Source organism: Pan troglodytes, chromosome 10 (assembly GCF_028858775.2).
Source record: "Pan troglodytes isolate AG18354 chromosome 10, NHGRI_mPanTro3-v2.0_pri, whole genome shotgun sequence".
In the NCBI taxonomy this organism is placed as follows: domain Eukaryota; kingdom Metazoa; phylum Chordata; class Mammalia; order Primates; family Hominidae; genus Pan; species Pan troglodytes.
This window is the reverse complement of record NC_072408.2, coordinates 15,806,453-15,820,101: the sequence shown is the minus strand read 5'-3', so window position 1 is coordinate 15,820,101 and position 13,649 is coordinate 15,806,453. Positions and strand designations below refer to the sequence as shown.

Below are 13,649 nucleotides of genomic sequence, written 5' to 3'. Positions count from 1 at the left end.
CCACCCTCCTAGCAGTTGGAAGCAGCCCATGAATCCATAAACCCGGAAGCTCATCAAGACCCACTGTTCATGAGTTTTTATAGAGCTTTATTTCCAGCCCCCTCTCCTGCCTGCTTCCTGAAGGTCAATGGGTGGGGCTGATAGTTCCAGTCCTCTTATCCCTTGGTCTTTACGTGAGCAGTTTCATCCGGAATAGGAGCCACACCTTACGTCATGCATTAACGTAGCACAAGTTCAGGTGTGACTGATGGTTATGCAAGATCAGGGGCTTGTTGTGAATAACAAAAGACACTCTTATCACTCAGGAAATTCCAAGGATTTTAAGATCTCTGTGACAGGAACCAGGCCCAAAGACCAAATGTATTTCTTATTATACCACACTTATTCAACATATTTTTTTTTTGTACAATTGTTTGTTTACATTGGCAGCAGCCCTCAAAGCACTGGTATATGAAGACCAGAACTGCCAGACACAGTGGCTCATGTCTGTAATCCTAGTACTTTGGGAGGCGGAGGAGGGTGGATCGCTTGAGCTCAGGAATTTGAGACCAGCCTAAGAATGGTGTCCATATGCTATGGTGAAACCCCATCTCTACAAAAATTAGCTGGGCCTGGTGGTATGGACCTATAGTCCCAGCTACTTGGGAGGCTGAGGTGGGAGGATCATTTGAGCCCAAGATTGTGCCACTGCACTTCTGCCTGGGTGACAAAGTGAGACCCTGTCTCAAAAAAAAAAAAAAAGACCAGACCTGAAGAACAGCAGCTCTGACCCCAGGAACAAGGGGCTTGTAATACACAATGCTTCATTGTAAGTTTGTTTCCTTTAGATGGATCTTTTAGATCTAGCACACAAAACTTTTTAGAAGACCTTTCCATAATAGATGAAGGTCAAGGTCACACATTAAAATCTGCCCTAATTGGCATTTTGCTGGGAATGAGAATCCCTGGCTGTCTCAGGAAGATCTCTAGCGACGCTTTTCATCTTAACTGAATGAGGCAGTGCCCTCTGCAGTCCAATAACTTCAATGCCTGAACCCAGACAGTATAGCGGTGTTACAGGAAAGGGGTCCCCATCCAAACCCCCAGAGAGGGTTTTTGGATCTCGCGCAAGAAAGAATTCAGGGCGAGTCCACAGTGCAAAGCAAAAGCAAGTTTATCAAGAAAGTAAAGGAATAAAAGAATGGCTACTCCAAAGACAGAGCAGCCCCGAGGGTGACTGGTTGCCCAATTTTATGGTTATTTCTTGATGCTATGCTAAATAAGGGGTGGCTGGCTGGGTGCGGTGGCTCACGCCTGTAATCCCAGCACTTTGGGAGGCTGAGGCAGGCGGATCATGAGGTCAGGAGATGGAGACCATCCTGGCTAACATGGTGAAACCCCGTCTCTACTAAAAATACAAAAAAAGATTAGCCGGGCGTGGTGGCGGGCGCCTGTAGTCCCCAGCTACTCGGGAGGCTGAGGCAGGAGAACGGCATGAGCCTGGGAGGCGGAACTTGCAGTGAGCCGAGATCGCGCCACTGCGCTCCAGCGTGGGCATCAGAGTGAGACTGTCTCAAAAAAAAAAAAAAAAAAAAAAAATAAGGCGTGGCTTATTTATGCCTTCCCTTTTTTGACATATAGGGTAACTTCCTGATGTTGCTATGGCATTTGTAAACTGTCATGGTGTTGGTGGGAGTGTAGCAGTGAGGAGTACCAGAGGTCACTCTCATGTCCATTTTGGTTTTGGTAGGTTTTGGCTGGCTTCTTTACTGCAACCTGTTTTATCAGCAAGGTCTTTATGACCTGTATTTTGTACTGACCTCCTGTCTCATCCTGTGACTTACAACGCCTTAACCATCTGGGAATGTAGACCAGTAGGTTTCAACCTCATTTACCCAGCTCCTATTCAAGATGGAGTTGCTCTGGTTCACATGCCTCTGACAGCAGGATGACTCGCAGGCTTCGCTCAGGCCTCACCTCATCTTTCACTAGTTGCTGTGAGAAGAAATCTTTTTCTTGGTTTTTAAATATGAATACAAGACCTTATTGTTCGTGGTCTAAAAGAGAATACATAGTAGATAAGAGGCCGTGCATCACTTGGACTGTGTGAAGAAGGCAAGGATTTGCTGTGCTACCTCTTGTCCAAAAAGCTGCTCGAGTTCTCAGATGGAATCATTACTCAGTTCCTGGGTACTTGGAAACTTCTGAAGCAAAAGGAAGGCTTTAACTTTTCCAACTCCTGGAATCTGCTGCACATTTCAAAGAAGGAATGGGCTGGGCGCACTGGCTCATGCCTGTAATCCCAGCACTTTGGGAGGCCCACACAGGCGGATTACTTGAAGTCAGGAGTTCAAGACCAGCCTGGCCAAAATGGTAAAACCCCATCTCTACTAAAAATACAAAAATTAGTCAGGCGTGGTGGTGGTGGCGGGTGTCTGTAATCCCAGCTCCTCAGGAGGCTGAGGCAGGAGAATCACTTGAACCGAGAGGGGGAGGTTGCAGTGAGCCAAGATTATGCCACCACTGCACTCCAGCCTGGATGACAAAGTGAGACTCTGTCTCAAAACAAAAACAAAAACAAAGAATAAATGGCTCAGAAAACAGAGCCCCTTTCTTCCTGAGAAAGGATTTTTCCAGAGCTCTTTGGTTTGCTCTTCAATTCACCGGATGGTGAGGCAGGATGCTTCCATCTGGCTGGCCATCCCAAGGTCAAGCACAGTGAACTTCTGTATGGCTGGAAAGTATTGCTCACTCAAATGAGTTTTTTCAACTAATACAACCCCTTGAAGATTACTGGAATTCCTAACCTGACCAAGCCTCTTTATGTAGCTATTATCTGGCTACTGAATCATCTTCAGTGACATAAAGAATGCAGAATCTGCTAAATAGTTAAAAATCTGATGTCAGATCATCCTGAAAAATGAGCTTAATTTTCCTTTGCATCCCCTGCACCAGCTGGAATCCATGTCATTTCTCAGTGACCAAAATGAGGGAAATGCAAGACAGAACTTGAACAGTCTCTCCTGAACACAGCCCCGCATTCCAGAAGTTAGGGCCTCTGGCAGCATCTTGTCTGCAGAGCATTCTTTCAAAGACTGAAATTATTTGCCAATGTCTTAGACATAAGAAAGACCACTGGGCGCAGTGGCTCATGCCTGTAATCCCAGCACTTTGGGAGGCCGAGACAGGCGGATCACCTGAAGTCGGGAGTTCGAGACCAGCCTGACCAACATGGAGAAACCCCGTCTCTATTAAAAACAAAATTAGCAGATCGTGGTGGTGCATGCCTGTAATGCCAGCTACTCGGGAGGCTGAGGCAGGAGAATCGCTTGAACCCGGGAGGCGGAGGATGCGGTGAGCCAAGATCTCACCATTGCACTCCAGCCTGGGCAACGAGAGCGAAACTCCATCTCAAAAAAAAAAAAGAAAAGAAAAAAAGAAAGACCGGCCAGGTGTGGTGGCTCACACTTGTAATCCTAGCACTTTGGGAGGCCAACGTGTGAGGATCACTTGAGTCCAAGAGTTCGAGACCAGCCTGGGTAACATAGTGGGACCCTGTCTCTATTTTTAAATTAAGAAAAATTTTTAATTAAAAAAAGAAAAATAAGAAAGACTTCTGAGCTTTTGAAGAACTGCAAGTAATTCAGTATGGCTAAAAAACAAGGGGCAAGGCTGGGTTTGTGAGCATGGTGGTTTACACCTGTAATCCCAGCACTTTGGGAGGCTAAGGTGAGCTGATTGTTGAGTCCAAGAGTTTGAGACCAGCCTGGGAAACATGGCAAGATGCTGTCTCTACAAAAATAAATAAATAAATAAATAAATAATAAAAATAAATTAGCCAGGCATGGTGGCGCATGCCTGTAGTCCCAGTTACTTGGGAAGCTGAGGTGGGAGGATCACCTGAGCCCAGGAGGTGGAGGTTCCAGTGAGCCGAGATTGTGCCACTGCACTCCAGCTTGGGTAACAGAGTGAGACCCTGTCTCAAAAAAAGAAGAAGAAAAAAAAAGGGCAAAGGTTCTGGGGTGGGTGGGTTGGAGCACTGATGACACAACATAAAAATATTATGAATAGCTATGTATGTCATGCTAAGGAGTTTCATCCACATCCTAAGGATAATGAAGAGTCTTTATAGTTTTTAAACCAGGGAATGACTTAATCAGATTAGTGCTAAAGAGATTACTCTGGCTGCTTTGTATCACAAAGATGGGGAAGTGTGGATGGGAACTGGGGGATCACTTAGGACTCTGTTAAGAGTAATGACTGAACAGAGCTGAAGCCGTGTGGAAAGAATAGAGGATGAATGGATTTGAACAATATTAAGGAGGTAGGCTCAATGGGATTTTAGTGATTAAGGGTGTGGTGTGTGTGATAAAGGGTGTGGTGTACGTGCTGGGACTCAAGTTAGGCAAAGAGAGAAACTGAGGAAAATGAGGATGATTCACACATATTTCAACTGTGTAACTTAGTAGATCATGGCACCAGTTTAGCTGAGGGTGGGGGTGCACTGTGCGGGAAGATGACAATTCTGTCCCAGACATGTTGAGCTATTAGGGATTTAGCTTGCTCAACATTTATCCACACTTTTTCCTTGAGCTTTTCCTGTACTACAGGTGGTGGAAAACGAAAAACTACATATTCAAGACTCTCCTACAGCTAGAGTTTGAATGTGATTTAGATTCCAGACTGTATACCCTAGAATGAGACTTGAATTAAAAACCAAGCTCAGTGAGAAGAGCAGCAAGGAGTGAGCATATGATTTCTTGGTGTGGACTATAGCACGGCCAGGGTGGCTCTCATGCCGAGTGGTGACATTCCAATTTTGGAAGGTGGCCCCTAGATGGTGGAGAAGCAATAGAGTCCCTTGGTAGCCACTCCTGGGGGCTCAGACTAGAGTTTCTTTAGCTTTTCCCCTTCCTGAGTCGGCTTTCTGTAATTAAAGCCTGTCTGACTCAAGGTGCCTATGGGATGTTCAAACAATGATGTGCTATTGCATATTCAGACTTAGAGTTGAGGACATAGATTTGTAAAAATAAATATAATTTAAAAGCTGTTGGGCTGCATGTGGTCGCTCACACCTGTAATCCCAGCACTTTGGGAAGCTGAGGCGGGTGGACCACTTGAGGCCAGGCGTTCAAGACCAGCCTGGCAAACATGGTGAAACCCCGTCTCTACTAAAAATACAAAAATTAGTCAGGTGTGGTGGTGCACACCCGTAGTCCTGGCTACTCAGGAGGCTGAGGCAGGAGAATCACTTGAACCCGGGAGGCAGAAGTTGCAGTGAGCCGAGATTATGCCACTGCACTCCAGCCTGGGCAACAGAGCAAGACTCTGTCTCAAAAAAAAAAAAAAAAAAAAAAAGCTGTTGGGGGTTGAGCACAGTGGCTCACTCCTATAATCCTAGTACTTTGGGAGGCCAAGGCTGGGGGATCACTCAAGCTCAGGAGCTCGAGACCAGCCCAGGCAACGTGGTGAAAACCTGTCTCTACAAAAAAATACAAAAAATTAGCTGAGTGTGGTGGTATACGCTTGTAGTCCCAGCTACTGGGAGAGCTGAGGTGGAAGGATTGCTTGAGCCCAGGAGGTCGAGGCTGCAATGAGCCGAGATCACGCTACTGCACTCCAGCCTGGGTGACAAAGTGAGACCCTGTCTCAAAAACAAAAGCTGTTGGAACCCCCCAAAACATTTAAACCTTGACAGAGATGAGATTGATCTGAGTCACATATGGCTATAACATGTTTCTCAGATTATAGATTAACTTGTTTTCTTATTTTTCTTGTCCTGCACAATGACTAGAGAAAATTTAACAACGTCAGGGACAAAAACCTCCTGCCTTCTTAATTAATGACCTTTGTTACAGATTAACTTTTTCTTTGTTGTTCTGCCTTGCTTAGACCAGATGACAGAAAACCCATGACTATTACACTTCCGTAAAAAAAACAAAACAAAAAAAACCCAAGAAAACAACTATATGTACTCTCCCAAAAAGAAACACTTTTATAACCAATCAGTTTGCTATAACTATGTGCCAACCTTGTCTAAAAAAAGTTGTAATCCTGCTAAAGGCTCCTCTGTCTATATAAATGAACCCTTAACTTCCTGACTTCACAAAGCTGACTTCCTTCTTTTGGAGTTGATGTTTCCACTCTTTGTACCAGAATAAACTGTTTTGAAATTAGATCTTGACCCTTTTGATTATTTTAGGTGATAGATAGAGGTTAGACTGAAGCGTAGATCTGGGAGAATAAACCAATAGATGGTAAATGAAGAGTTGGGAGTGGATTAAGGAGAGGGAGAAAGTACAGTAAAAGGAGAGGTGGCCGGGCCAAAACCTTGAAAACCAGCACTTAAGAGTAAACAGAAGAAGAAGAAAAAAGAAATGTAAAAGAACAGTAGAGAGGTGTTAAGAGGAAAACAAGGACTGTGATATTATAGATGTCAAGAGGAGGGGACATTTCAAAAGTAGGGACTGGTCAGCAATGACTAAAGTTTCAGAAAATAAGAAAATAAGACTGAAATGTGTCTGTATTATTCAGCAACAAAGAGGTTCTTGTGTGACAGCTTTTCTTAAAATTGAGAGAAAAGGGCCAGGTGTGGTGGCTTACGCCTATAATCCCAGCATTTTGAGGCCAAGGTGGGTGGATCACCTGAGGTTGGGAGTTCAAGACCAGCCTGGCCAACATGGTGAAACCCTGTCTCTACTAAAATACAAAAATTAGCTGGGTGTGGTGGCAGGCACCTGTAATCCCAGCTACTCGGGAGGCTGAGGCAGGAGAATTGCTTGAACCCAGGAGGTGGAGGTTGCAGTGAGCCAAGATCGTGCCATTGCACTCCAGCCTGGGAGACAGAGCCAGACTCCCTCTCAAAAAAAAAAAAAAAAAAGAATTGTGACAAAAGCCTGGACGCAGTGGCTCATGACTGTAATTCTAGTACTTTGAAAGGCTGAGGTGGGCAGATCACTTGAGGTGAGGAGTTCGAGACCAGCCTGGCCAACATGGTGAAACCCCATCTCTACTAAAAACACAAAAATTAGTTGGGCATGGTGTCACATGCCTCTAATCCCAGCTACTTGGGAGGCTCAGGCAGGAGAATTGCTTGAATGTGAGAGGCAGAGGTTGCAGTGAACTGAGATATCGCCACTGCACTCCAGCCTAGGCAACAGGGCGAGACGCTGGACCCCTGGTCCCATAAAAAAGGAAAAAAAAAAGGGCTGGGCGCGGTGGCTCACGCCTATAATCCCAGCACTTTGGGAAGCCGAGCGGCAGGCGGATCACGAGGTCAGGAGATCGAGACCATCCTGGCAAACACGGTGAAACCCCATCTCTACTAAAAATACAAAAAAATTAGCAGGGCGTGGTGGCGGGCACTTATAGTCCCAGCTACTCGGGAGGCTGAGCCAGGAGAATGGCATGAGCCCGGGAGGTGGAGCTTGCAGTGAGCCGAGATCAGGCCACTGCACTCCAGCCTGGGCAATGGAGCGAGACTCCGTCTCAAAAAAAAAAAAAAAAAAGGAAAGAAAAAAAAGAATTGTGAGAAGAGGTGAGTTAGGCTTCAGGGAAAGGGCAAAATGTAAATGTTGACTATCTGACACTTAACCCTAGTCTGTTAAAACGATGAGGCTTAACTTCTCTGATGCTGTGGAGGACTGAAGATGACTGCATGTTTGTTTTTTGCCACTCTTCCCAGTAAAAGGTGGAGTTTATTTCTCTTTCCCTTAAATTGGAACCGACCCTGTGGCTTATTTGAACCAACAGAACATGGTGGGGACTTCTGAGACTGTGCCTGGGTATGTGTTTCTTCACATACTCTCTCAACCCATGATTGTGCTGTCAGAAGGCCAAGTGAGGCCGGGTGCGGTGGCTCACTCCTGTAATCCCAGCACTTTGGGAGGCCAAAGCGGGCGGATCACCTGAGGTCAGGAATTCGAGACTAGCCTGGCCAACATGGTGAAACCCCGTCTCTACTAAAAAATACAAACATTAGCCAGGCATGGTGGCACGCACCTGTAGTCCCAGCTACTGGGGAGGCTAAGGTAGAAGAATTTCTTGAACCTGGGAGGCAGAGGTTGCAGTGAGCCAAGATTGTAACACTGCACTCTAGCCTGAGTGACAGAGCAAGACTCCATCTCAAAAAAAAAAGAAGCTCGAGTGAGTTGAGTTGGTGGAGATACTACATGGAAGATAACTGAGGCTTCTGCCAACAACCCTATTTGGGATTCCCACTGGCAGCTAGCACGAACTAGCCATTCAGCCATCCCCGCAGCCCAGCTAACACTATGTAAAGCAGAATTCCTGCCTGATCAACACACAAAATCAAGAAAAATAATCATTATTGTTGTTTTAGTCACTAAGTTTTTGGTGTAATTTGTTAAATAGCACCATTCAGGGAGTTGAGGAGAATGCTCTTCAAATGGAAAGGTATCAGTGATTCACGAAAACTTGTCAGTAAGGAGTATTTGAAAGACCAGCACTGTACCTCTACCTGTCACTGCTCTCAGCATAGCTCTGTCACTGTATTAGGCTGTTCTTGCATTACTCTAAAGAAATACCCGGTCAGAGGCCAGGCATGGTGGCTCAGGCCTGTAATCCCAGCACTTTGGGAGGCCAAGGCAGGCAGATCACCTGAGGTCAGGAGTTCAAGACTAGCCTGGCTAACATGGTGAAACCCTGTCTCTACTAAAAATACAAAAATTAGCTGGGCATGGTGGCGGGCACCTGTAATTCCAGCTACTCAGGAGGCGGAAGCATGAAAATCTCTTGAACCCGGGAGGTGGAGGTTGCAGTGAGTCAAGACGGCACCACTTGACTCTAAGACTGGGTAATTTGTAGACAAAAGAGGTTTAATTGGCTTATGATTCCACAGGCTATACAGGAAGCATAGCGGCACCTGCTTTTGGTGAGAACTCAGGAAGCTTTTACTCATGACGGAAGGCAAAGCAAGGGCAGGCCATTCACGTGGTGAAAGCAGGAGCACGGGGAGGCGGGGAGGTAGCACACTTCCAAACAACCAGATCTCATGAGAACTGATATGGTTTGGTTGTGTCCCCACCCAAATCTCACCTTCAATTGCATCTTCCAGAATTCCCATGTGTCATGGGAGGGATTCAGGGGGAGGTAATTGTATCATGGGGGGGTCATCTTTCCCATGCTATTCTCGTGGTAGTGATTAAATCTCATGAGATCTGATGGGTTTATCAGGGGTTTCCACTTTTGCTTCTTCCTCATTCTCTCTTGCTGCTGCCATGTAAGAAGTGCCTTTCTCCTCCTGATTCTAAGGCCTCCCCAGCCATGTGAAACTGTAAGTTCAATTAAACCTCTTTTTCTTCCCAGTCTTGGATATGTCTTTATCAGCAGCATGAAAATGGACTAATACAGTAAACTGGTACCAACAGAGTGGGGTATTGCTGAAAAGACGCCCGAAAATGTGGAAGCAACTTTGGAACTGGGTAACAGGCAGAGATTAGAACAGTTTGAAGGGTTCAGAGGAAGATAGAAAAATGTGGGAAAGTTTGGAACTTCCTGGAGACTTGTTGAATGACTTTGCCCAAAATGCTGACAGCAATATGGACAATAAAATCCAGGCTGTGTGGTCTCAGATGGAGATGAGGAACTTGCTGGGAACTGGAGCAAATGTAACTCTTGTTATGTTTTAGCAAAGAGACTGGTGGCATTTTGCCCCTGCCCTAGAGATTTGTGGAAATTTAAACTTGAGAGAGATAATTTAGGGTATTTAGTGGAAGAAATTTCTAAACAGCAAAGCATTCAAGAGGTGACTTGGATGCTATTAAAGGCATTCAGGCTTTGTTTTGTTTTGTTTTGTTTTGAGATGGAGTCTCACTCTGTCACCCAGGCTGGAGTGCAATGGCGCAATCTCAGCTCACTGCAACCTCTGCCTCCCGGGTTCAAGCAATTCTCCGTCTCAGCCTCCCGAGTAGCTGGGATTACAGGCGCCCACCACCACACCTGGCTAATTTTTGTATTTTTTTAGTAGAGATGGAGTTTCACCATCTTGGCCAGGATGGTCTTGAACTCCTGACCTCGTGATCCACCCACCTGGGCCTCCCAAAGTGCTGGGATTACAGGTGTGAGCCACCACGCCCGGCCAGAATTCAGTTTTATCAGGAAAGCAGAGCATAAAAGTTTGGAAAATTTGCAACCTGACTGTGCAACAGAAAAGAAAAACCCAGCTGGGTGCGGTGACTCACACCTGTAACCCCAGCACGCTGGAAGGCCGAGGCGGGCAGATCACCTGAGGTTGGGAGTTCAAGAACAGCGTGACCAACATGGAGAAACCCTGTCTCTACTAAAAAATACAAAATTATCTGAGGTGGTGGCACATGACTGTAATCCCAGCTACTCAGGAGGCTGAGGCAGGAGAATTGCTTGAACCTGGGAGGCAGAATTTGCGGTGAGCTGAGATCGTGTCATTGCACTCCAGCCTGGGCAACAAGAGCGAAATTCCATATAAAAAAAAAAAAGAAGAAAGAAAAGAAAAAACTGTTTTCTGGGGAGAAATTCAAGCCAGCTGCAGAAACTTGCGTAAGTAGCAACGAGCCTATAAGCCCCAAGACCATGGGGAAAATGTCTCCGGGCCATGTCAGAGACCTTCATGGCAGCCCCTCCCATCACAGACCCAGAGACCCAGGAGGAAATTGTGGTTTCATGAGCTGGGTCCAGAGTCTCTGTGCTGTGTGCAGCCTAGGGACTTGGTGACCTGTGTCTCAGCCACTCCAGCCGTGGCTGAAAGGGGCCAACATACAGCTTGGGCTGTGGCTTCAGAGGGTGGAAGCTCCAAGCCTTGGCAGCTTCCATGTGATATCGGGCCTGCAGTTGGACAGAAGTCAAGAATTGAGGTTTGGGAACCTCTGTCTAGATTTCAGAAGATGTATGGAAATGCCTGGATGCCCAGGCAAAAGTTTGCTGCAGGGGTGGGGCCCTCATGCAGAACCTCTGCTAGGGCAGTGCAGAAGGGAAATGTGTGGTTGGAGCCCCCACACAAAGTCCTTCCTGAGGCACTGCCTAGTGGAGCTGTGAGAAGAGGGCCATGGCCCCCCAGACCCCAGAATGGTAGATCCACCAGCAGCTTGCACCTTGTGCCTGGAAAAGCTGCAGACACTCAACGCCAGCCTGTGAAAGCAGCTGGGAGGGAGACTGTACTCTGCAAAGCCACAGAGGCAGAGCTGCCCAAGACCATGGGAACCCACCTCTTGTATCACTGTGGCCTGGATGCGAGACCTGGAGTCAAAGAGATGATTTTGGAGCTTTAAAATTTGACTGCTCCACTGGATTTTGGACTTGCATGGGCCCTGTAACCCCTTTGTCTTGGCCAATTTCTCCCACCTGAAACAGCTGTATTTACCCAATACCTGTACCCCATTGTATCTAGGAAGTAACTAGCTTGCTTTTGATTTTACAGGCTCATAGGTGGAAGGGACTTGCCTTGTCTTGGATGAGACTTTGGACTATGGACTTTGGGGTTAATGCTGATATGAGTTAAGACTTTGGGGGACTCTTGGGAAGGCATGATTGGTTCTGAAATGTGAGGACATGAGATTTGGAGAGATCAGGGACAGAATGAGATGGTTTGGCTGTGTCCTCACCTAAATCTCAACTTCGGTGAATTCCCACATGTTGTGGGAGGGACCCGGGGGAGGTAACTGAATCCTGGGGTTCTTGATTCCTTCTTTTTTTTTTTTTTTTTTGAGACGGAGTCTTGCTCTGTCGCCCAGGCTGGAGTGCAGTGGCGTGATCTTGGCTAACTGCAAGCTCCACCTCCCGGGTTCACACCATTCTCCTGCCTCAGCCTCCCGAGTAGCTGGGACTACAGGCACCCGCCACCACGCCCGGCTAATTTTTTGTATTTTTAGTAGAGACGCGGTTTCACTGTGTTAGTCAGGATGGTCTCAGTCTCCTGACCTCGTGATCAGCCCGCCTCGGCCTCCCAAAGTGCTGGGATTACAGGCATGAGCCACCGCACCCAGCCGATTCCTTCTTACTCTCCATGTCTCTTCCTTCTGTCCTGTCCCTTCTCCCTTATCTCTTCTTTATTTTTTCTTTTCATTTCCTTCTTTTCTCTCTGCTTTCCTATGAATGTATTATTTTCCAAAGGGGGTATATAATTTATGTAGCATAATCATACTGTACTTACTTTTTAGCTACCATAGCCTAACACATGATAAATTCTCCATAAATATTAGCCATTATTACTAATTTACATTAATATTTAATATATGAGGTAATTTATAGTATTTCATCTTAATATAACTGTGTTGATACTATATTGTATAATTATTATATACTGCTATGGTTTGGATATGGTTTGGCCCCTCCAAATCTCATGTTGAAACTTGACCCCCAATGTTAGAGGTAGGCCTAGTGGCAGGTGCTTGGATCATGATGTGAGATCCCTCATAAATGGCTTGGTGTTCTCCCCATAGTAATTAGTGAGTTCTCACTCTATTAGTTCTTGTGAGAGCTGGTTGTTAAAAAGAGCCTGGCTCCTCCCTCCCCTCTCTCTTGCTTCCTTCCTCTCTTGCCATGTGATTTGTGCACACACCAGCTCCCCTTCCCCTTCATCCATGAGTGGACGAACCCTGTGTTCCTCACCAGAAACAGATGCTGGCACCATGCTTCTTGCACAGCCTGCAGAATCATGAGCCAAATAAACCTCTTTTCTTTATAACTTACCCAGCCTTGGGTATTCCTTTACAGCAACACAAATGGACTAAGAAATATACTATATATAGTTACAAATATATATATATATAAAATTTATAAGTAGATAAAAATAATCCTGTATTGTAGTTATACAACATATTAGTTATCTATCTAGCCCAAAATTTAACAGCTTAAAACAAAAACATTTATTTTCCCAACGTTTCTGTTGATTAGTAATCCAAACATGACTTAGCTGGGTACCTTTGGCTCAGGGTATCTTACAAGGCTGTCATCAAGGTGTTAGCTGGTGCTGTCATCATCTCAGGGCCCAAATGAGAAAAGATCCACTTCCAAGTTCATGCACGTGGCTTTTGGCAGGCCTTGGGTTGCTGGCTTTTGGCTACAGACATCAGTGCCTTGCCACTTGGGCATCTCAATAAAGCAGCTCACAGCATGGCAGCTGGCTTTGTTCAGAGCAAAGAAGAAAGCAGGAGAGCAAGAGGGAGCACCAAAAATAGAAGCCAGAGTCTTCCTGTTACATAATCTGGGAAGTCACACCCCATCACCTCTGCTATGTTCTATTTGCTAGTAGTACCTAAGATCACACTCAAAGCGGGAGGATCACACAGGGGATGAAGAACGGGAGGTGGGAGGCCAGGCACAGTGGCTCACGCCCGTAATCCCAGCACTTTGGGAGGCTGATGCAGGCAGATCACTTGAGCTCAGGAGTTCAAGACCAGCCTGGCCAACATGGTGAAACACCGTCTCTACTAAAAATACGAAAACTAGCATGGTGGGGTGGCTGGCACTTGTAATCCCAGCTACTCGGGAGGCTGAGGCATGAGAATTGCTTGAACCTGCGAGGTGGAGGTTGGGAGTGAGCCAAGATCGCACCACTGCACTCCAGCCTGGGCAACAGAAAGAGACTCCATCTCAAAAACAAAACAAAACAAAACAGGAGACGGGGATCATTGGGACTGTCTTACAGGCTGCCTAGTATTAATACATATAATTTA

At 46.1% G+C, this 13,649-nt stretch overlaps 1 pseudogene; it reads right to left on the bottom strand.

Annotated features, from left to right (window-relative positions):
* Window positions 1–2,072: 2,072 nt before the first annotated feature.
* On the bottom strand, window positions 2,073–12,604 carry LOC100614325 (Fanconi anemia core complex-associated protein 24-like; annotated as a pseudogene).
* Window positions 12,605–13,649: the final 1,045 nt, after the last annotated feature.